The sequence below is a fragment of the Hyla sarda genome, chromosome 3, assembly GCF_029499605.1.
Source record: "Hyla sarda isolate aHylSar1 chromosome 3, aHylSar1.hap1, whole genome shotgun sequence".
NCBI classification, from domain to species: domain Eukaryota; kingdom Metazoa; phylum Chordata; class Amphibia; order Anura; family Hylidae; genus Hyla; species Hyla sarda.
In genome coordinates, this window is record NC_079191.1 from 289,306,547 (window position 1) to 289,328,922 (window position 22,376).

Below are 22,376 nucleotides of genomic sequence, written 5' to 3' on the forward strand. Positions count from 1 at the left end.
AATAAGATGATAGGCTACTATATAGTAAACTATCTTGTATCTCCTTATACTTCTCCTAGTAACCATATTGTGGGGGTAATAACTACAATATGGTCAGGATATAGTTATAAACATCAATAATCCCGGTATAGAACATAAAATAATAGGAAGATATAATAGATAAAACGATATAATAAGATGACATCATATAGAGAGATCGAGAGCTGTCAGAGAGCTATTTTGTTTACTTGTCTCTATGGCAACATACATCTAATGCGCCAGCACCGGGAATACCTTAGTACGCGTGCGCCTCTAGCTCCGTGGAGAAAGATCGCAACTACTGATAAGTCAGGAGATAGTGCGCAAGCGCCAAGATATGTTTACTTGTTACCATGGGAATACTGAACCCAGTGCGCAAGCGCCGGAAATACCATAGAGGAAAGCCGTGGTATGATAGAAGGGGTAGGACGGGACGAATGCGCATGCCTGATCGCACTAACATCATTGGTTTAGTGACGTAAGAAGGTGAAAGCCTACGAGACCTATCTGGATTGGACCACGAATTATAAACAAGTAAGAAATAAGGATGGAACGTGATTGTTGATAGGTTCTGATGGAAATAGATATCACATGACCTAGATAACCCGGAAGTAATCCGGTAATAAGACAGAAGGTAACAGGATATAGAATCACAACTAAGAGACAAAATTGTGATGTGGCAGTCCCTGATTGGTCAAAGTAAATTGGTAAGTGACCACACCTACAAACAGAGGACATATATATCACAGTGATTACCCATTCCCAGCATTAGTGTCCTATACCTTGATAAAGCTGGGTCTTTCCAGCGAAACGTCGGGGGGATGCTAGGGAATACTTTTTAAACAGCAATAATAGGAATTGGTAAATGAGATAGAGGAGGTGCATGTTATGTGGACTATGAAGATTGGAATCTTAGGATCCAGATCAATGGAATAAAAGAGTCCCTAACATAGAAGCCCTAGAGAATCAGAATTAGTGGAACCAGTAATGGACCAATCCAATTCCTATATATTGTGTTTTTAAACACCTTCGTTTGTATTATTTTTTGCACCTCATTTTGTTCTTAACAAATAATAAATAAAAGTGAAGTTTTAAAAGGGTGACCCTAGTCGGGGGTCTTAGTCCCGGAGGGGTTGTTAACCCTGAAGGGAATTGGAATTTATGAATTAAATACCCCGGGTACCCCATGGGGGATTTTTGTGTATATGACTGGGTACAAAGTAACCCCCATCCTAAGTCATAACCGGAAAGAGATCAAATGCTTGAGCACTCTGTTTGGGTGTACAGGATGAGGGCCCATTACAGGGAGTAGGTAGATTGGGTGAGCCAAGATGGCTGACAGCAGAGGAAGTGGGTGTAGAAGTACTTCCTAGTAGACCAAGATGGCTGCTAGCAGAGGAAGTGGGTAGAGCAGTACTTCCGGGTACACCAAGATGGCTGCCAGCAGAGGAAGTGGGTGGAGTAGCACTTCTGGGTAGGCCAAGATGGCTGACAGCACAGGAAGTGGGTGCAGCAACATGGCCACCGGTAGAAGGGTAGAAGGAGGTAGAACGGGATATAGTGGGGCTGGTGCATTTTGGGGGGTTTCAATTTTTGCACTATACAGAGGTGCTGTGGCAGTACAAGGTGGAGCATTTACAGGCCGGGCTTGGCCACAGGAAACACAGTTTCTTGCTGAGGGCAGGTTTTGCTGACCACAATGGGCACACAACCAAGAGTTAGGATCATCATCATTATAGAGTGGTGATAGGTCTCTATCTTTGTAATGCAAATACATAATAACTCTCCCTTTCTTATCTCTGCATTCCTCCTCCACATATCTTTCTTTAGCAAAAGCGCATGAAGTACGGTGCCCTGCTTGGGCAGATGCCAGCAAACCATTATCTTCTAAAATCCCTTTATGTTGTTTAAGAGCCTCAGACAATAAATCTTTGTGTAATCTACCCTTTTCAGGCAAATTGCCTACAGACATTTTTATTTTGTCAAGACACATCTTTCCCTCACGGTGCATCACTATGTCACGTGGCTCTTGACACCCAGGGAGGTAGGAGGATGAACTTTTAAATGCACAGGGCAAACAGTTCATACTTATCTTTAAATAGTTAACCAGTGCAGGAATTGAACAGTTTTAAAGCTTTTGAAGTCTCAGGAAGAGTGAGGGCTGTAAATTACCCTATTAGCAAGATCTCTCAGTTGATTGGCTGTACACAAATTGCTGTTCAGCACTAAAAAAAAAAAAGGGTGCATGTGTCAACCAAAGTTTGCCTCCTGATGCTAATCATCTGGTAAAAAAGTATACTAAACTGATATATATTATAAACTAGCTGAGTACCCGGCGTTGCCCGGTTTTTCCTTCCTAATCCTTGTTGGGGAGGAAAATAAACAAAGAAGGAAGCTTTAGACTTCATATCCCGTCCTCATATATTGTTGTCATATCCCAACCTCCAATCCTGACCTCCTATCCCATCCTCCTATCTCGACCTCCTTTCCCGTCCTCCTTTCCCGTCCTCCTATCTCGACCTCCTCTCCCGTCCTCCTTTCCCGTCCTCCTTTCCCTTCCTCCTATCCTGACCTCCTATCCCGTCCTCCTTTCACGACCTCCTATCCTGTCCTCCTATCCTGTCCTCCTATGTCGACCACATATGTCGACCTCCTATGTCGACCTCCTAACCCGACCCGTAATATGTGTACCAGTTATTGAAATATCTCCAGCCGTACGGAAGTTATGTGGGAACATACATTTCCCATTGATTTGCATGAGAATTTAAACAAAAACCCCGACCCTCACAAATGGGGGTAGTTAAGGGTTAAATTAACTATCGTATATTTTAAGTGGATATATAAGTAACATGTGACCAAGTATTATCAAAATATCTCCAGCCGTTTGGAAGTTATGCAGTAACATATATTTCCCATTGACTTGTATGGGACTTTAAACATAAACCCCGCCCCTGGCAAATGGGGGTGAGTAAGGGTTAAATCACCTATCCTATGTTTGTTGTTGACATATAAGTAACATGTGTGCCAAGTTTCATGTTAATATCTTTAGCCATTTGGATGTGATGCTGGAACATACACACATACATACATACATACACACGTTGAGTTTTATATATATAGATTAAAACAAAAATAAAAATATAAAACAACAATATACATATCAGCAGTACGCAAAAAATCTACCAAGGATACAATAAAAGTATACTGGACTGGAACTACCAGCAGTACCATACACAAAAGTTATCACTTGGTACATCTACTGAACTGGAATATTACCTCAGCAGTACAAAAAAGTTGCATTCTGGCATATCTACTGAACTGGTACAATCATATCTCTCTCTCTCTCAATTCAGTTACCAGCAGTACAAAAGTTTACTTGATTGGTATAATACAAAAATATATCAAAAGTACCCTGCGGAAAATTTACCAGATGCACATTCCTATTACCAGAGAAAAATAGAACAAATCTCCAAAAATCTACAGCACTTTTAATTTCCTTGACCACATCCACTGAGTAGATCGAAAAATGTCAAAAATCTAAATCCAGCAAAACATTCTCCAAATCAAGAATGTCTGTTAGATTCCCTATAGTCCAAAAAAAATCCAAAAGAAATCTTATTAACCCGATAACGACCATGGACGAGTATAAACGTCCTGTTTGGCGGCCGTTCCGGCACCAGGACATCTATACTCTAAGTTTCTAACTGTCACCGCTCCTAAACAGCGGTGGCAATCGGGTGACCCTCAGCTGTCACAGACAGCTGAGGGTCACTGCTGCCGGGCTAGGACCAATCAGAGTGGTCCTTTACAGTTTAACCATTACAGCCGCGGTCGTAAGTGACCGCTGGCTGTAAGTGTTCTGACAGAGGAAGGGAGCTCCCTCTGTCACCCCTGCAGCGCGATCGCAGGGTGCTGTGTGTGATCCCCGGTGGGAGGGGATCTGCCGCACTGCAGGGACCGAAGAAAACTTCCGTCCCGGCAGTTTAACCCTTACAGCCGCGGTCTGACCGTGAGCTGTAAGGAGTTTTGGCAGAGGGAGGGGCCTCCCTCTGTCTCTCTCCTGTAGCACCCTGCATCTATCGCGGGGTGCTGCTGGTTACCTGGGCAACCGGGGATCTTTACAAGGACCCCCAGGTCTGCCCCGGTTATTGCCTGTCTGGACGTGCCAGAGGCATACATATATGCTTAGAAACAACTCTCAGCATGCACAGCCAAAGGGCATGCTGGGAGTTGTAGTTTTGCAACAGCTGGAGTTCCAACTACAACTCCCAGCATGCCCTTTGGTAGTCTGTGCATGCTGGGAGTTGTAGTTATGCAACAGCTGGAGGCACATTTTTTCTATGAAAAAGTGTGTATCCAGCTGTTGCATAACTACAACTCCCAGCATGCACAGACTACCAAAGGGCATGCTGGGAGTTGTAGCTGCGTGCCTCCAGCTGTTGCAAAACTACAACTCTCAGCATGCCCTTCGACTGTCAATGCATGCTGAATGTTGCAGTTTTGCAACAGCTGGAGACAGATTGGTTGTGAAACAGAATTTGTGTCCTAACTCTGTGTTTCCCAACCAGTGTGCCTCCAGCTGTGTCAAAAATACAACTCCCAGCATGCACTGAGAGACTGTACATGCTAGGAGTTCTAGTTTTGCAACAGCTTGAGGCACACTAGTTGCAAAACACTGAGTTAAGTAACAAACTCTCAGTGTTGCGCAACCAATGTGCCTCCAGCTGTTGCATAACTACAACCCCCAGCATGTATGGTCTGTCAGTGCATGCTGGGAGTTGTAGTTTTACAACAGCTGGAGGTTTGCACCCCCCCCCCCCATGTGAATGCACAGGGTACATTGACACAGGCGGGTTTACAGTGACTTTTGTGCTGCAGGTTTGAGATGCAGCAAATTTTCCGCCGCAGCTCAAACTCCCAGCGAGGAACTCACTGTAAACCCAACCGTGTGAATGTACCCTAAAAACACTACACTAAACCTATACAATATAAAAAGTAAAACACTACATATACATATACCCCTACACAGTCCCCCCCCAATTAGAATTTTTTTTTTTCTTGTACGGCAATGTTTCCAAAAAGGAGCCTGCTGGGAGTTTTGCAACAGCTGGAGATACCCTGTTTGCGAAACACTGCCGTAGGGTATTGGTGGCAGATGCAAATCCCCAAAATAGGCCTCACATGCGCATGGCGCTCTCTCGCTTTGGAGCTCTGCCGTATTTCAAGGAAATAGTTTAGGGCCACATATGGGGTATCTCTGTACTCAGGAGAAATTGCGTTACAATTTTTTTTTCTCCTTTTACCCCTTATGAAAAGGTAAAGTTGGGGTCTACACCAGCATGTTAGTGTAAAAAATAAAATTTTTTACACTAACATGCTGGTGTTGCCCCATACTTTTAATTTTCACAAGCGGTAAAAAGAAAATTTGTAACGAAATTTCTCCTGAGTACGGAAATACCCCATATGTGGGTGTGAAATGCTCTGCAGACGCACAAGGCTCAGGAGTTAGAGCGCACTATGTACATTTGAGGCCTAAATTGTGATTTGTACAGGGGTGGCCGATTTTACAGGGGTTCTGACATAAACGCAAAACAATACATACCCACATGTGACCCCATTTTGGAAACTACACTCCTCATTGAATGTAACAAGGGGTATAATGAGCCTTAACACCCCACAGGTGTTTGAAAAATTTTCGTTAAAGTTGGATGTGAAAATGAAAATAAATTTTTTTTTCACTAAAATGCTGGTGTTACCCAAAATTTTTTATTTTCACAAGGGAGAATAGGAAATAAGCCCCCTAAAATGTGTAACCCCATTTCTTCTGAGTAAGAAAATATCCCATATGTGGATGTAAAGTGCTCTGCGGGCGAACTACAATGCTCAGAAGAGAAGGAGCACCATTGGGAATTTGGAGAGAGAATGTGACCGAAATTGAAGGCCATGTGTGTTTACAAAGTTCCCATAGTGCCAAAACAGTGCACTCCCCACATGTGACCCCATTTTGGAAACTATACCCCTCACATAATTTAATAAGGGGTACAGTGAGCCTTTACACCCCACAGGTGTCTGACAGATTTTTTGGAACAGTGGTGCGTGAAAATGAAAAATTTTATTTTTCATTTGCACAGCCCACTGTTCCAAAGATCTGTCAAACGCCAGTGGGGTGTAAATGATCACTGCACCCCTTATTAAATTCTGTGAGGGGTGTAGTTTCCAAAATGGGGTCACATGTGGGTGGGGTCCACTTCTGACACCAACTGTCAAGGATGGCTTGAGGTGAGGCTTTCAAATGTGATTGACCACTGCTGTATACTGCTGATTGTCTACACCAGACAGGAATTGGTAAAAACTCTTTTTCAGCAGGAAAACTCAGAGCTGTTCCCGAGGAGCTCTCATGAGAGTTTCCAGAGTGAGTTATATTTAATCCAGGAAGTACGTTTAGTTTTTAAATTTGTATAAAAGAGGAGGTTTAGTTGTTATGTCAAAATCACTATGTTACATTTTGATTGGTTGTTTGAGTATTGCGTCCATATATATATTAACATATCTAGCGTCCATTAATTTCTTGGCAGAAGTTCCTCTACCAGGAAATTCAAGAGTTCTCTGTCCGTCAGAAATTTTGTCTTTTTACTCCTTATCTCGGTCCTGCTGGCGTCATCCCAAGGCCTCCATCTTAGTCACGAGCAGATAGCAAGCTGGGTATATGAGTTAAGGGGTAGGTAACAATTATCTTTTTCCAGCATCAGCAATGGCATATCAGTATTAATATATTGATCAATCCTCAGAAACATAAGGGTCATCCTTATCACTTACCAGGGCTTCAAGCATGCAGCTTTTTCTACGAAGAAGCTGCTTTGTTTTTGCCAAGAATGGGGCCTCCCTGTACTGGAGGATTAACGGCCCCCTTCCTCTTCTGACCATCCACCCAGAAAGATGTCGGACTCTTGTTTCCCGTGGCAAACATAAGACCATGTAACTTTTCACATCTTAGGTGCAGACCTCTATCTATTTGCTGGTTTAGCAGTGGCGTTGTGACCGGGGTGCAGGGGGTGCGGACCGCACCGGGTGATACCAGGCTGATGGGGTGACACCACTCTGCCAGCCAGCCCCCCCCCCCCCTCAATTAGCTCCAACCAGCACCCCCCCCGGTCCTCAGCGCTGACAGCACCCCCCCCCCCCCCGGTCCTCAACGCTGACAGCAACCCCCCCCCCGGCCCTCAGCACCCAGTCATCCACCAGCACCCCCCAGCAGTAGCACCACCATCAACCAGAAAGGGGGGGGTTGCTGGTGGATGATGGGGGTGCTATTTCTGGGGGGGGAGGTGTTGCTGGTGGATGATGAGGCTGCACCCATCATCCACCAGCACCCCCCAGCAGTAGCACCACCATCATCCAGCTGGGGGGCGGGGTGCTGGTGGATGATGGGGGTGCTATTTCTGGGGGGAGGTGTTGCTGGTGAATGATGAGGCTGCACCCCATCATCCATCAGCACCCCCCCAGCAGTAGCACCACCATCATCCAGAAGGGGGGGGTGCTGGTGGATGATGGGGTTCTATTGCTGCTGGATGATGAGGCTGCGCCCCAGCACCCCCCAGCAGTAGCACCACCATCATCCAGCAGGGGGGGGGGGTGCTGGTGGATGATGGGGGTGCTATTTCTTGGGGGGGGGTTGCTGGTGGATGAGGAGGCTGCACCCCATCATCCACCAGCACCCCCCAGCAGTAGCACCACCATCATCCAGCAGGGGGGGGGGGTGCTGGTGGATGATGGGGGTGCTATTTCTGGGGGGAGGTGTTGCTGGTCACGGTGGATGATGGGGGTGCTATTTCTGGGGGGAGGTGTTGCTGGTGGATCATGAGGCTGCACCCCATCATCCACCAGCACCCTCCCCAGCAGTAACATCCCCATCATGCACCAGCACCCCCCCCCAGCAGTAGCACTCCTATCATCAACCAGCACCCCCCCAGCAGTAGCACCCCCCAGCAGTAACACCCCCATCATCCACCAGCACCCTCCCCCAGCAGTAGCACCCCCATAATCCAGCAGCTGATTCTATTACCGTAGGGAGAATGGGGGGGGGGGTGTTGGTGGATGATGGGGTGCTACTGCTGGGGGGTGTTGCCAGGGCCCCCCCCCCATTCCCCCTACCCCCCTGTTCTGTGGTAATAGCATCAGCTGGTGGATGATGGGGGTGCTACTGCTGGGGGCACGGTGTGTGAGGTTTATATTCATAGAGTGTAGTGTATACTAGGGCTGCACGATATGGGAAAAATGTGCGATTGCGATTATGGGCCTAAATATTGTGATTTCGATATGTGATGCAATGTAATAAATAAATAGTGAAATCCCCTTATTTCATGTCCAATCTCCTCAATTTTACAACTATTCACCCATTTTATGCCCATTTCACATCTCCCCCCCCCCTGTCACATTCTGCCCCCTCCTCCTCTTGTCACATTCCCCCTCCCCTTGTCACATTCTGCTCCCCCTTGTTACATATTCCCCCACCTCCCCTTGTCACATTCTGCCCCCCCTTGTTACATATTCCCCCCCTTGTTACATATCCCCCCCCCTTGTGACATATTCCCCCCCCTTGTTACATATCCTCCCCCCCTTGTCACATTCTGCTGCCCCTGTCACATATTCCCCCCGCTTGTCACATTCTGCCCCCCCCTTGTCACATTCTGCCCCCCGTCACAATCTGCCCCCCTGTCACATTCCCCTTTTCCCCCCCTTTAACATTCTGGCCCCCCTCCCCCCTTTAACATTCTGCCCCCTCCACCCGTTGTCACATATTCCCGTCACATTCCTCCTCCCCGGCAGCACACACGCTAGGTTTGTGTGTGTTTGCAGACCTTTGAGGACTTTTACTTTTCAGCCAATCACTGGCTTGAAATGTGACACCGCTGCGGCCAGTGATTGGCTGAAGGTAAAGGTCCCACAGCTTATATAAAGACACCGGGACCGCACGGAGGTGTACAGCTGCAGGGACCGGGAAGAGGTGAGCATAATGTTTTTATTCTTTTTTTATCCCTGCGCCCTTTACTTAGATCAGTGTTTCTCTACAGGGTGCCTCCAGCTGTTGTGAAACTACAACTCCCAGCATGCCCGGACAGCTTTTGGCTGTCCGGGCATGCTGGGAGTTGTAGTTTCATAACAGCTGGAGGCACCCTGGTTGGGAAACACAGACTTTTAATATTTAAATTTGTTTTTATCTGCTCTGGCCGGCCTGCACTGCAGCCACACACGGGATCCGCCCGAGCAGATAATCGCAAATTTTTCCGGGGGCCATATCGATATATGACAAAAAGCAAAAATCGCGATTCGATTGTTTTTGCGATATATAGTGCAGCCCTAGTGTATACTAGTTTATTATATTTAGAGGATACAGTGTCTGGCAGGTTTATAATAATAATAATTATTTTCATATAGAGGATCAGAATGCGCTGACATAGTGAGGAGCCGTCTGGGCGTCACGTGCTGCAGAGAGAACATTTAGCTGGACCCGGTGGTATGTTCCATCTGAATTAGATAAGGAAAGACTATAGAGAAGACATCACCTGTAGTTACTGATATCATTGTGTATTCTCCTCACTATAGAGAAGACGTCGCCTGTAATCACTGATATCATTGTGTATTCTCCTCACTATGGAGAAGACATCACCTGTAATCACTGATATCATTGTGTATTCTCCTCACTATAGAGAAGACGTCACCTGTAATCACTGATATCATTGTGTATTCTCCTCACTATAGAGAAGATGTCACCTGTAGTCACTGATATCATTGTGTATTCTCCTCACTATAGAGAAGACGTCACCTGTAGTCACTGATATCATTGTGTATTCTCCTCACTATAGAGAAGACGTCACCTGTAGTCACTGATATCATTGTGTATTCTCCTCACTATAGAGAAGACATCACCTGTAGTCACTGATATTATTGTGTATTCTCCTCATTATGTCCTATCAGAGCTGTAGTCACTTGTAAGTTCTGCAGTTAAGATGAGTGAAACTTAACTCCCAGCATAACCTCACCACTGCTGAAAGGGGTACTCAGCTGCAAAATATTTTCTTTTGAATCAACTGGTGCCAGAAAGTTAAACAGGTTTGTAAATTACTTACTTGAAGGATTCAGATTTTAACTACTGGCACCAGTTGATTCAAAAGAAAATAATTTCCAGTGGAGTACCCATTTAAGTAATTCTGGGAGTTGTAGTTTTAAATGGTGAAAACCTCTTTAGCGCTTTTCCATTCTGTGGCAATTGGTATATTTAATTATTATAATGGAATTTTTCACAATGTGCTACACCAGTGGCATCCGTCACAACAGACTAAAAACTTTATTATGTGGAGGGGGGGGAGGGGTAGGTATGGGGTGACACCATTTTCTACCGCACCGGGTGACACCAACCCTAGCAACGCCACTGCGGTTTAGCACACAAGTAAATATGGTACCTTTGGTTCCTTTTTCCCTCTGGGATGGCCTTCTACCAGGTCACTGTTTCTATAATCCTTACTGTTGAACTTTCAGTTATCTACCATGTGTGTATATTTCCCTGTTTTAGTTTGTTTATTTGTACTACTGCCTAGACCTTATATACTGAATGTCATGATCTTTAGTGATATTAACTGACACTGGGCCTTCCTTATGTGGAGAGTTTTTGCCTACTGCGGTCCTCATGTACCTTTCCAATGGTGCTCAAAATAGTTTCCCTAAATGTAAAAGGATTGAACTCCCCCATACAAGCATTCTGTGGTGTGGACAGAAGCCAGATGATGATGAGACTCACCTGCTGGCACCCAACTCTACCCATCTCCATAACAAGCATTACCCTTAAGTTTATGCACATGCCCTCCATGAAAAAGGAGTGGTTGCCATAGCCAGTGGTGGCCAATATTTGATCTTAAAATGCTCAATTGTGGTTCAAAACTTTTTATTGGAGTTTTAACAGATTACAGAATGTGCATATACATAACACATCAAATAATAATGCGTAGGCAAATGCAAAGAACAAGAGGAATCTGGAAACACTGAATGTCTACAAAGAATGCTGCTACTATTTTAATCAGTACTAGATGAAGTACAACAAAATAGAAAGCATTTCTCATTTATTCTGCATAAAAGCGGAGTATACTTAAGATTCGCTTGATAGATATGTGAGTAAAATAATATAGGAACACATAAAAGGGTTCAGACAATATAAACAAACAACGAATAAACAAACAACAAATAAACGTAGGTGGACTCATAGTATACAGCTCAGTTTGGAAGCCATACAGTTCCGCATTGTAAGATATCTGGCATAAAATACGATAGCAGCAATATACAGGTGGCATTTTGGGAGGACAAGTTAAACAAAGGAGTAATGTGGCATAAGTGTTGTGCGAGGGCAATATATGCTCTCCTGGGTTCTCAAGTGGTGTAGAAGCGGTTGGTCTGACCCCACCCTATCGCCCTATGTCCTCAGACTGGCCTCACCAGCTTTGACTTCTATATTGGATTCATCTTGGAAAGTCCTTCTAAGATGGCTTTGTTACGCCTAGCGCTCCGGGTCCCCGCTCCTCCCCGGAGCGCTCACGGCGTCTTTCTCCCTGCAGCGCCCCGGTCAGTCCCGCTGACCGGGAGCGCTGCACTGTCATGGCCGTTGGGGATGCGATTCGCACAGCGGGACGCGCCCGCTCGCGAATCGCATCCCAGGTCACTTACCCGTCCCGGTCCCCTGCTGTCATGTGCTGGCGCGCACGGCTCCGCTCTCTAGGGCGCGCGCGCGCCAGCTCTCTGAGACTTAAAGGGCCAGTGCACCAATGATTGGTGCCTGGCCCAATTAGCTTAATTGGCTTCCATCTGCTCCCTGCCCTTATCTGACCTCCTCCCATGCACTCCCTTGCCGGATCTTGTTGCCTTGTGCCAGTGAAAGCGTTTAGTGTGTCCAAAGCCTGTGTACCTGAACTTCTGCTATCCATCCTGACTACGAACCTTGCCGCCTGCCCCCGACCTTCTGCTACGTCTGACCTTGCCTCTGCCTAGTCCTTCTGTCCCACGCCTTCTCAGCAGTCAGCGAGGTAGAGCCGTTGCTAGTGGATACGACCTGGTTGCTACTGCCTCAGCAAGACCATCCCGCTTTGCGGCGGGCTCTGGTGAAAACCAGTAGCCTCTTAGAACCGGTCCACTAGCACGGTCCACGCCAATCCCTCGCTGACACAGCGGATCCACAACCCGTAAGCCGAATCGTGACAGTAGATCCGGCCATGGATCCCGCTGAGGTGCCGCTGCCAAGTCTCGCTGATCTTGCCACGGTGGTCGCTCAGCAATCGCAGCAGATTGCCCAACAAGGACAGCAGCTGTCGCAGTTGACCGCCATGTTACAGCAACTTCTGCCTCTGCTACAGCAGCAACCATCTCCTCCGCCAGCTCCTGCACCTCCTCCGCAGCGAGTGGCCGCTCCTAACCTCCGCTTGTCCCTGCCGGACAAATTTGATGGGGACTCTAAACTCTGCCGTGGATTTTTGTCTCAGTGTTCCCTGCATATGGAGATGTTGTCGGACTTGTTTCCTTCAGAACGGTCTAAGGTGGCGTTCGTAGTAAGCCTTCTTTCAGGAAAGGCCTTGTCTTGGGCCACACCGCTCTGGGACCGCAATGATCCTGCCACAGCCACAGTCCAGGCCTTCTTCGCTGAACTCCGGAGTGTCTTCGAGGAGCCAGCCCGAGCTTCTTCTGCCGAGACTGCCCTGTTGAACTTGGTCCAGGGTAATTCTTCAGTGGGCGAGTACGCCATCCAATTTCGTACTCTTGCTTCCGAGTTATCATGGAATAACGAGGCTCTCTGCGCGACCTTTAAAAAAGGCCTATCCAGTCGCATCAAGGATGTGCTGGCCGCACGAGAGATTCCTGCCAATCTGCAAGAACTCATCCATCTAGCTACCCGCATTGACATGCGTTTTTCTGAGCGACACCAAGAGCTCCGCCAGGAAAAAGACTTAGATCTCTGGGCACCTCTCCCACAGTATCCGTTGCAATCTACGCCTGGGCCTCCCGCCGAGGAGGCCATGCAAGTGGATAAGTCTCGCCTGACCCAGGAAGAGAGGAATCGCCGTAGGGAAGAAAATCTCTGTCTTTACTGTGCCAGTACCGAGCATTTCTTGGTGGATTGCCCTATCCGTCCTCCACGCCTGGGAAACGCACGCACGCACCCAGCTCACGTGGGTGTGGCGTCTCTTGGTTCCAAGTCTGCTCCTCCACGTCTCACGGTACCCGTGCGGATTTCTTCTTCAGCCAACTCCTCCCTCTCAGCCGTGGCCTGCTTGGACTCCGGTGCCTCTGGAAATTTTATTTTGGAGTCGTTTGTTAATAAATTCAGCATCCCGGTGACCCGTCTCGTCAAGCCGCTCTACATTTCCGCGGTCAACGGAGCCAGATTGGACTGCACCGTGCGTTACCGCACAGAGCCCCTCCTCATGTCTATTGGACCCCACCTTGAGAGGATTGAGTTCTTCATTCTCCCCAACTGTACCTCTGAGGTCCTCCTCGGTCTGCCTTGGCTCCGGCTTCATTCCCCCACCATTGATTGGACCACCGGGGAGATCAGGAACTGGGACTCTGCCTGCCACAGGAAGTGCCTCTCCCCCCCTCCCAGTCCCGTCAGGCAAGCCTCTGTGCCTCCCCATGGCCCCCGTCCTGGTGTCACACTGCCCCGTGCCAGGCCTCGCCCTCTGCCCTCCCTCCCCATTCCCACTCCTGCTGTACTGCCTGCCGTTGAGGAAACCCTCCATTCTTTCCCGGTGTCCTCATCCCAGGGGAGGCAGTTACCGGACAAAGAGAAGGGGAGACCTAAGGGGGGGGGTACTGTTACGCCTAGCGCTCCGGGTCCCCGCTCCTCCCCGGAGCGCTCACGGCGTCTTTCTCCCTGCAGCGCCCCGGTCAGTCCCGCTGACCGGGAGCGCTGCACTGTCATGGCCGTTGGGGATGCGATTCGCACAGCGGGACGCGCCCGCTCACGAATCGCATCCCAGGTCACTTACCCGTCCCGGTCCCCTGCTGTCATGTGCTGGCGCGCGCGGCTCCGCTCTCTAGGGCGCGCGCGCGCCAGCTCTCTGAGACTTAAAGGGCCAGTGCACCAATGATTGGTGCCTGGCCCAATTAGCTTAATTGGCTTCCATCTGCTCCCTGCCCTTATCTGACCTCCTCCCATGCACTCCCTTGCCGGATCTTGTTGCCTTGTGCCAGTGAAAGCGTTTAGTGTGTCCAAAGCCTGTGTACCTGAACTTCTGCTATCCATCCTGACTACGAACCTTGCCGCCTGCCCCCGACCTTCTGCTACGTCTGACCTTGCCTCTGCCTAGTCCTTCTGTCCCACGCCTTCTCAGCAGTCAGCGAGGTAGAGCCGTTGCTAGTGGATACGACCTGGTTGCTACTGCCGCAGCAAGACCATCCCGCTTTGCGGCGGGCTCTGGTGAAAACCAGTAGCCTCTTAGAACCGGTCCACTAGCACGGTCCACGCCAATCCCTCGCTGACACAGCGGATCCACAACCCGTAAGCCGAATCGTGACAGGCTTCCTCTGTTAGCATCCTTCATCAGGCTAATTGGTCTGGTCTGAAGGTCTGAGGCCTTCCTTCCTCCTTGGCTTAGCTTCCTTCATTGGCTTATATACCATACATACAGCATGGGTGTGTTTACTATATTTGAAGTGTGTCTTTTACAAATGTGGGCGTGTTTATCCTAAGTAAACCTGTGTCTACTATCCATAAATATACCTATTTAGTATATATCTCCTCTTAGTGGGTTGGCTGAATTTATATATATCTCATGGGTGTATACATTATGTCATGGTTACCTTGTTATCTGATTGGATACTACTAACCCTACATATATGGTACTTCTCTGAAGGTTCAACAGGACTATTCCCTTAAAATAGTATATAGTATGTCATGAAATACCTCTAGCTTAGGAATTCTATCTATAGGATTCAACTAGCTCAACATATATTTTAAACATGTTTCAAAGGTCATTTCAGCCATTTTGTTTCAATAACTTAGCTCAATTAACTTGATCCAATGATATTGTATATTAAAAAATACGTCTCCTAATATATTTTTACAATTTCCTAGGCCTTTATAGCAGCCGTCAGTGTTAATTCAGTATGATTATTCATAGTGGCAAACGGGTTTTCGACCTTTACATCTTCTTTGTCAAGGGTGGTGTATTCAAATGTTGGGTTAGGAAATGTTTAATGTGCAAAACATTATAAAGTTGCCCAGAAGGAATATTAAAATGTTTAACCAGATCAGGAAAAGGCAATAGGGTTTGGTCCTTATAGAGGTGGCCTATAGTGGCAACACCTTGTTCAATCTACGGAGATGGGTTAAATCCCAGGATAGCTTCCTGAAGGAGAGAAAATGGAGCCTGCAATCCCTAGCTATGTATTGATGGATTAGAAAAACTATGTAATAATTCCCAACACATTAAAGCTGCAGAGGTAAGAGGGGTCATATGAGCAGGGGCCTTCAACTTCCACAAATAAACAAAAAAGAATAGGGCCCGAGGGTTCGCCACTGAGGCATATTGGCTTTCTATTTTAACCCACAGAACATCAGGCCGATTATCCCATAAAGGACGCATTAGACTGACTAAGGTAGCAATATAATAAAAATGTAGGTCATACCCAGTCTACCTACTGATTTATAATTACAGAATGAGGGATTCTAGGGCAAGAACCACACCAAATATAGGAGACAGGAGGGTTCTAGCTTTGGTGAAGAACGATAGAGGGACATGTATGGGCAGGGTGCAAAATAAATACAACAGTTTGGGGAGTACAGACATTTTGAAAGCTGCAACCTTGCAAAGCCATGACAGTTCCGCTTTCCCCAGGGACTGCAACTCAGAAAGAAAACATTGTAGAAAGGGCAAATAATTAGAAGGATATAACTATTGGAAGGTGGGTGTGAGAGTAATGCCAAAGTATTTTATAACTGCTTTATAAATCTAGCGGGTATTGAGAAGTGAGAATGGATAATAAAACCGAAGGGACATTTAACGATAATATCTGGGATTTTTAATTATTGAGTTTATAGTAAGAGAGCGAACTAAATCCGGAAAGCAGGGTTAGAGCAGCGGCCAGAGAGACAGAGGGATTGGACAGGCATAGGATAATATCATCTGCATATAAAGAAATAACATGGGATGCATTGCCCACAGGGACACCCACAACTGTAGAGGAGTTTCGGATCGCCTGGGCCAGAGGTTCTATTGAAAGAATAAAGATGAGGGGACAACCTTGACGGGTACCATTAGATAGAAAAAAGGTATCCAAAAGCGTACTATTGGAAAATACTTGGGAAGAAGGTCGAGAGTACAGAGCTCGTAATGCCTGTAGAAAACTCCCACTTAGCCCAACCTTTTCCAAAACTGCAAATGCATATTTCCAATGGAGATGATCAAACGCCTTTTCGGCTTCTAAGGCAACTAAGATGGAAGGTAGCTTATGAACATTAATATGATGTATCAAGTTAAGTACTCTGCAAGGATTGTCTGACGATCGGCGATCTTTCACAAACCCAGACTGGTCTTCAGCAATCAAGGATGTGAAAACTTTCGCTAATCTAGCCACAAACAATTTGGCATAAATCTTTAAATCGCAATTTAGGAGCGAAATGGGCCTAAAGTTTTGGGGGACATCCGAGTCCTTCCCCGGTTTAGGTAGCGTCACAATCAGAGCTTTCTGGTTCTCTAGGGGGAAGGAACTGAATTCCATAGCTACATGGAAAAATTGCAACATAGGCAGTTTAAGGATAGGGGAAAACATTTTGAAATATTCATTATTGAGGCCATCTGGGCCTGGCGATTTTCCAGAAGGTAAAGATTTGAGAATATTGTCTAGCGTTAGCTCTGATATTGGAGCATTTAAGGAAGCCAACTGGTCACCATAGGGTAGGGAGTTGGACTGAGGAGAGAAAGCTGTTTATGGACTCCGAGCTAGGCTGAGGAGTAGAAGAATCGCTATGGAAATTGTAAAGAGAGGCATAAAATCTTTAAACCTGTTAGCTATGTCACATGGATCAGTTAATTTGCCTATTCCGGAGGAAGACCATAAAAATGCTTTGGCATTTCTACCTTTAATCCTAGCTGCTAGTAGTCTTTCTGCCTTATTGGAACATGCGTACATGGTAGCTTTAATTTTTTGCATGCTTTTCTCATGGTCCATAAACAGCTTATACATTTGACTCTCTAATGGATAGTATTATAGGTGCGTGGTCTGAACACGAAATTTGGCCTATTGAGGTATCTATAGTATTGAACAGCGACTCTCTATCAGTGAGAAAAAGGTCTATACGGGAGTAACTATTTTGAGAAGCTGACAAAAATGTTAAATCTTTTTCAGTGGTATGTTGGGCCTTCCACACTGAGAATATTCCCTAGGTCATGTGATCCTGAGTGTGAACCAGAGGTACAATCCCAAGCTTGGTCAACAACTGTGTTGAAGTCGCCACACAGTAGGAGGTGGCGCTGTCTATGTTGATCTACCTTGTGTAGAACTTTGCGTATGAACCTGCCTTGGCCCTGATTGGGTGCATATACCGCTGCAATTGTATATTTGACATTATTAAGTAGGCCCACAACCAATAAGTACCAGCCCTGGGGGTCAGAAATACAGTGGCTAAGGGAGAAAGCCACAGAGTTTTTAATAGCCAGGAGGACACCTTTGGATTTTCAAGTGGCATGTGCGTGGAAGATATAGGGAAATGCAGTATTTTTTACCCTCTGCATGTCCTTAGCAAGCAGGTGGGTCTCTTGCGCACAAATAACATGCCCCTTTAATTTTTTAGTTTCAGCCCAGACCATTGCCCTTTCATATCGGCTATTCCACTCATGTACATTTAGAGATATAAATTTTAGTACCATGATGGCCCTACATAAATGCTATAAGTAAATAACAACCTCAAAGGAAAATTCGGAGAGTCCTGTATGTTCTTGATGATTACAGCTGCTGGAGTCTACCTAGAAAAAAAAACAGTAAACCAAAACATAAACTTCCAATGAATGAATCTGGAGAAAACAGGACAGGAAAAAACTGCAAGCATAAGCAGATATTAGGAAAGCACAGAGCATAGTCTACGTATGCTGGGACGGCTGGAGAACCAACAAATCCATAAGATTGCGTTCTGATGACCTAATTTCACTGAGCCAACAACTTGCCACTCAGGGGCTACCTGAGATGGTGGGGATTAGGTTGTGTAACTGTCTGTTTACCAGACAGATTCCATTTATTAACAAGCATGTACCCCTCCTCCACCGATCTGATCACATGAAGAGTGTTGTCATGTTGCACCAACAGACGCACCGGGAACCCCCAGCGGTACATGATTTTGTGATCCTTAAGACAGATGTTATGGGAACAAAGGATCTCCTCTGCTGAAGCGTGGCTGCTGATAAATCTGTATATAAAGGTAATCTTAGCAAAGTCCCCCTGTAGAGGAGGTTGTTTCCTGGCAGCATACATCAGTTGATCTTTAATTTGCTAGAAGTGTAAACGAGCAAGTACATCTCATGGAATATCATCAGCTAAATGAGATGGTTTGGGGACCCTATGGGCCCTGTCAATAGCCAGATCTAGCTGAGAGCAGTCAGGCAGGACTTGCTTAATATATTCTTGGAGAAATTGTTGCAGAGCAGATGGGGGCACAGATTCGGGGATACCCCTGAATTTAACATTATTTCTGTTAGACCTGTCTTCCAGATCGACAACCTTAGCCCTGAGATTTGTCACTTCCGATTCTAAATCATAATGGGCGTCAATGAGGTTGTTATGAGAGGAGGCAAAATCACCTAGCATGCAAAACCCTCTGTTGCACTTCAGCTAATTCTGCTCTCACAGGCTTCAGCATCTGGCCCACGTCCATATGTATGGATTGATGGAGAGCGAGCAGCATGTTCTTAAGGGTTAAATCTGTGACTGGAGTATCAGAAGTAGGCTGACTTAGTTAGACTTCAACCAGTACAGGTGGTATGGGGTTATTCATAGCAAGATCCGAGTCACCCACCTGCATCCTCTGGCATTGTTTCAGTGGGCTGCAACTCAGCAGGGAGGCCGGAGCAGAGTGAGAAGCAATATGGCGCCCGTCATTTCTTCCACCCGATGTTGGCAGAGTAAGTTCTGCAATTGGCAAAGAAGCCACTGGAGAGGAGCAGTAAGAAAGAGCCAGAGTGGTGGATCTTCTCTGCTGTTCAAGTAGGGAGCCATCTCGTGCACTGGTGCTGATGTGGAAGTCTAGGGAGTCCAAGCACGCCGGAGAAGACGGGCCAGCGCCATCTTGGAAGCATGGGGTGCCCGGGCTGGCATAGAAATCTGTAAGTTTGTGCACCCTGGTGCCTGCTTTTGCCCATTTGTGGGATCTGTAAGACATTAGGGAGTGTTAGTACAGTCTCCTGAGTAGAAATGCAGGAGTTTAGCGGTCACTAGTTGCTGTAGGTGGCTTTTCAGGCGGCCATCTCCAGGAAGCGCCAAGCCACGCCCCTCTTAAAATGCTAAATTAATGCCTTAAGTTATACCATAGTAGTTATGTATGCACCTCATAGACAACAACATGTTTGTATTCTCTCTGTTTAAGCTAAAGTAAGGAGAAATACCCCTTCTGGTCATATCCTATAAGTGGGGGATTTTAATGCTCCCTTGTGGCAGTCTATTGACTCTACCCTGGTGACCTCACCTTCTGAACTGACTCCTATGTTTAATGTAGTTTCTAAACAGGAACTCTATGATGTCTGGAGAATTCCACACCCAGGAGAATAGGAGTTGTTATTTTCACACCTTCACAGGGTGTATACCAGAATAGATTATTTCCTTATTTTGTTATTGCAGTTGGTGGAGGAGTCTACCATACAGACTGTATCTTGGTCTGATAACAATTAAGATACAGGACCTGTCTAACTCACCTTCCTGTTCCCTCTGGAAAGCTAGTCCTTAGGTCATACAGCTCTCAAATTTTAAACCTCAAAATCACAGTAGGACTCCAACAGGAGGAAATTGGGATTTCAATTGCCAAGGCGCTTCTCTTCTCTGGATGAATCAGAGTATTATCAGGTATACAGCTTTTATTTAGATAAATAAGTTAAACCTCTCTTGACTGAGGATATTGCAGAGTTCTTTGCATTAAACAAGAGGTTGGTATCACAGTAGTCGTCTGTACCATATGCTTTCAAAGCTTTTGATAGCGGTACGCTTATTAGACAAACTGCCTACCATAAGACACAGCTTAGAGCTAAAAGACCCAAATTGCAGGAAGAACTTGCTGCACTGCATAGAAAAAAATAAGGCTCGTTTTGACCCTTAAACAGCTTCTTGTATATCACAACTCACTGCGGACTTACATGCTCTAGATTTATACAAATACGATCTGGTGCCTACGCCTTTCCACACATTGGCAGGCAAATAAACCAGGCAAAGTTTTGCCCAGACAACAAGACTAGAGCATTTAAAAGCCACATTCCCTATCTCACCCTCTCAAATGGCACCAAGGTGTTTGATCCGTTGGCTATTGTGGATGCTTTTGCCTTCTACTATGCAACGCTCTAGAAGCTTGCTTCCTCGTCTGAGTACTCTGACCCGCTCCTGACTCTATTTCTGCATTTCTATCTTCTATATCTCTTCTAAAGCTTTATCCTCTCCATGCTTCTTCCCTTATATATCCCTTCATGTCCAGTAGGTTGTTGGGGTGATTGGAACTCTCAAGGCAACCAAGTCGCTGGGCCCGGACGGCTTGGTGAATGAGTTTTACAAGACACATAAGGATATTCTGGCCCTTCATTTTATGGATATCTTCAATATAATAGCTAGTACATTTATTTTTCCATCTAAAATGTTAGAGGCGATTGTTGTCACCTTGTCCAAACCAGGCAAGCCGCCAACTGTCCCCGCCAACTTCTGCCCGATTTCATTACTCAACATGTCAAGCTGTAAAGTTATGGGCCAATCATCTCACCAATGTTTTTCCATCACTGGTCCATAAAGATCAGATTTGATTTATTAAGGGTCATCAGTCATACGATGGTACAAGGTGCTTTCTCAATGTCATTGCTGCGGCGATGCAGATCGGTTCTTTGCTCTTTCCTTGACCAGGTTCATTAGGGTTATTTGCAATAAATTTGGGTTTCCTGGGGAGAATGTTACTTCTCTTATGGCACTGTATACTACTCCCTCAGGTAGGGTTTTTACTTTGGGTCCCTTTCTTTGCCATTCCCGATCACTAATGGTATCTGGCAGGGGTGCCCCCTTCATTGTTACATTAGTTATGGAGCAGTTTGATAGGCAAATTCACCTGGATGCCGAGGTTTCTGGGGTAAAAGTGAGGCAGAAGGAAAATCATTAAAGGGGTTCTCCAATGCTTACACATCTTATCCCCTATCCAAAGGACGTGTGACATCACGCCTCCGCCCCCGTGTGACGTCACGCTCCTGACGTCAAGCTGCGGGACTCCCGCGATCAGGCATCTTATCCCCTATCCTTTGGATAGGGGATAAGAGGGTGTAAGCACCGGGGAACCCCTTTAAGGGCTCTTTGTAGACAATGGGCTTGATTTACTGGAGTGTTTAGTGGAGTGTTTTAATTCTTTTTGGGTTTTAATTCTCTACAATTTTTTGCCATGGTATTTACTAAGGATTCCCTACATTTTGATTTTTTTTTTACATATGCTCTGATCTGTACTTTTTCCTCAGCTGAAATCCACCACATTTTCTGTGGAAACCTTAGTATATATGTTGGGTTTTTGTTAAAATCTCGGGGTCATACCCCTTTCCCCCGCCGGCCATGCCCCTTTTTCATTTTTTTCAGTAAAATGGAGAGTTGGTCAGGTTTTTCTTAATTTCTTGCGAAATGAGACAGAATTCTGGCACAATGAGACAGAATCTGTCGCACAACCCGACAAAACATGTTGGGTTTACAATAGTAAATCAGGGCCAATGTTTTCATTGCATTGACATCTCCTCTTCAGTCTCTTCCAGCTGTTATGAAAATAATACAAGAATTTAGTACAGCCAGTCTTTATAAACTGAACCCCTCTAAATCTACCATATTGCCCCTCGTACTGGATGTGGATACTTGCACCTCTCTGTATCCCTTTCTTTGGGCTACTGATGTTATCACTTACCTAGGTGTCCTCCTCACGTCAGCTCTCTCAAAACTAGTCTCCTCTAATCATTCTATCCTCACTTCCCAACTCTCAGCTGACATCTTGGATGGGCCGCAAAGTGGTGGCAAAGATGTTCCTGCTCCCAAAAATCTTATATATATTTATAATCGTCCAGTTAAAATCCCCCTTTCTGTTATTTAATCCCTACAATCATTGCTTTTTAGGTACT

At 46.0% G+C, this 22,376-nt stretch overlaps 1 long non-coding RNA gene across 1 annotated transcript in view; it reads left to right on the forward strand.

The window, feature by feature from the left end:
- LOC130362409 (uncharacterized) overlaps positions 1-22,376 on the forward strand; it is an 85,656-nt gene that overhangs the window by 42,490 nt on the left and 20,790 nt on the right. The window contains exon 2 of the long non-coding RNA XR_008891408.1: positions 9,454-9,532. This is a non-coding gene — a long non-coding RNA (uncharacterized LOC130362409). The remainder of the gene's footprint in view (positions 1-9,453; positions 9,533-22,376) is intronic.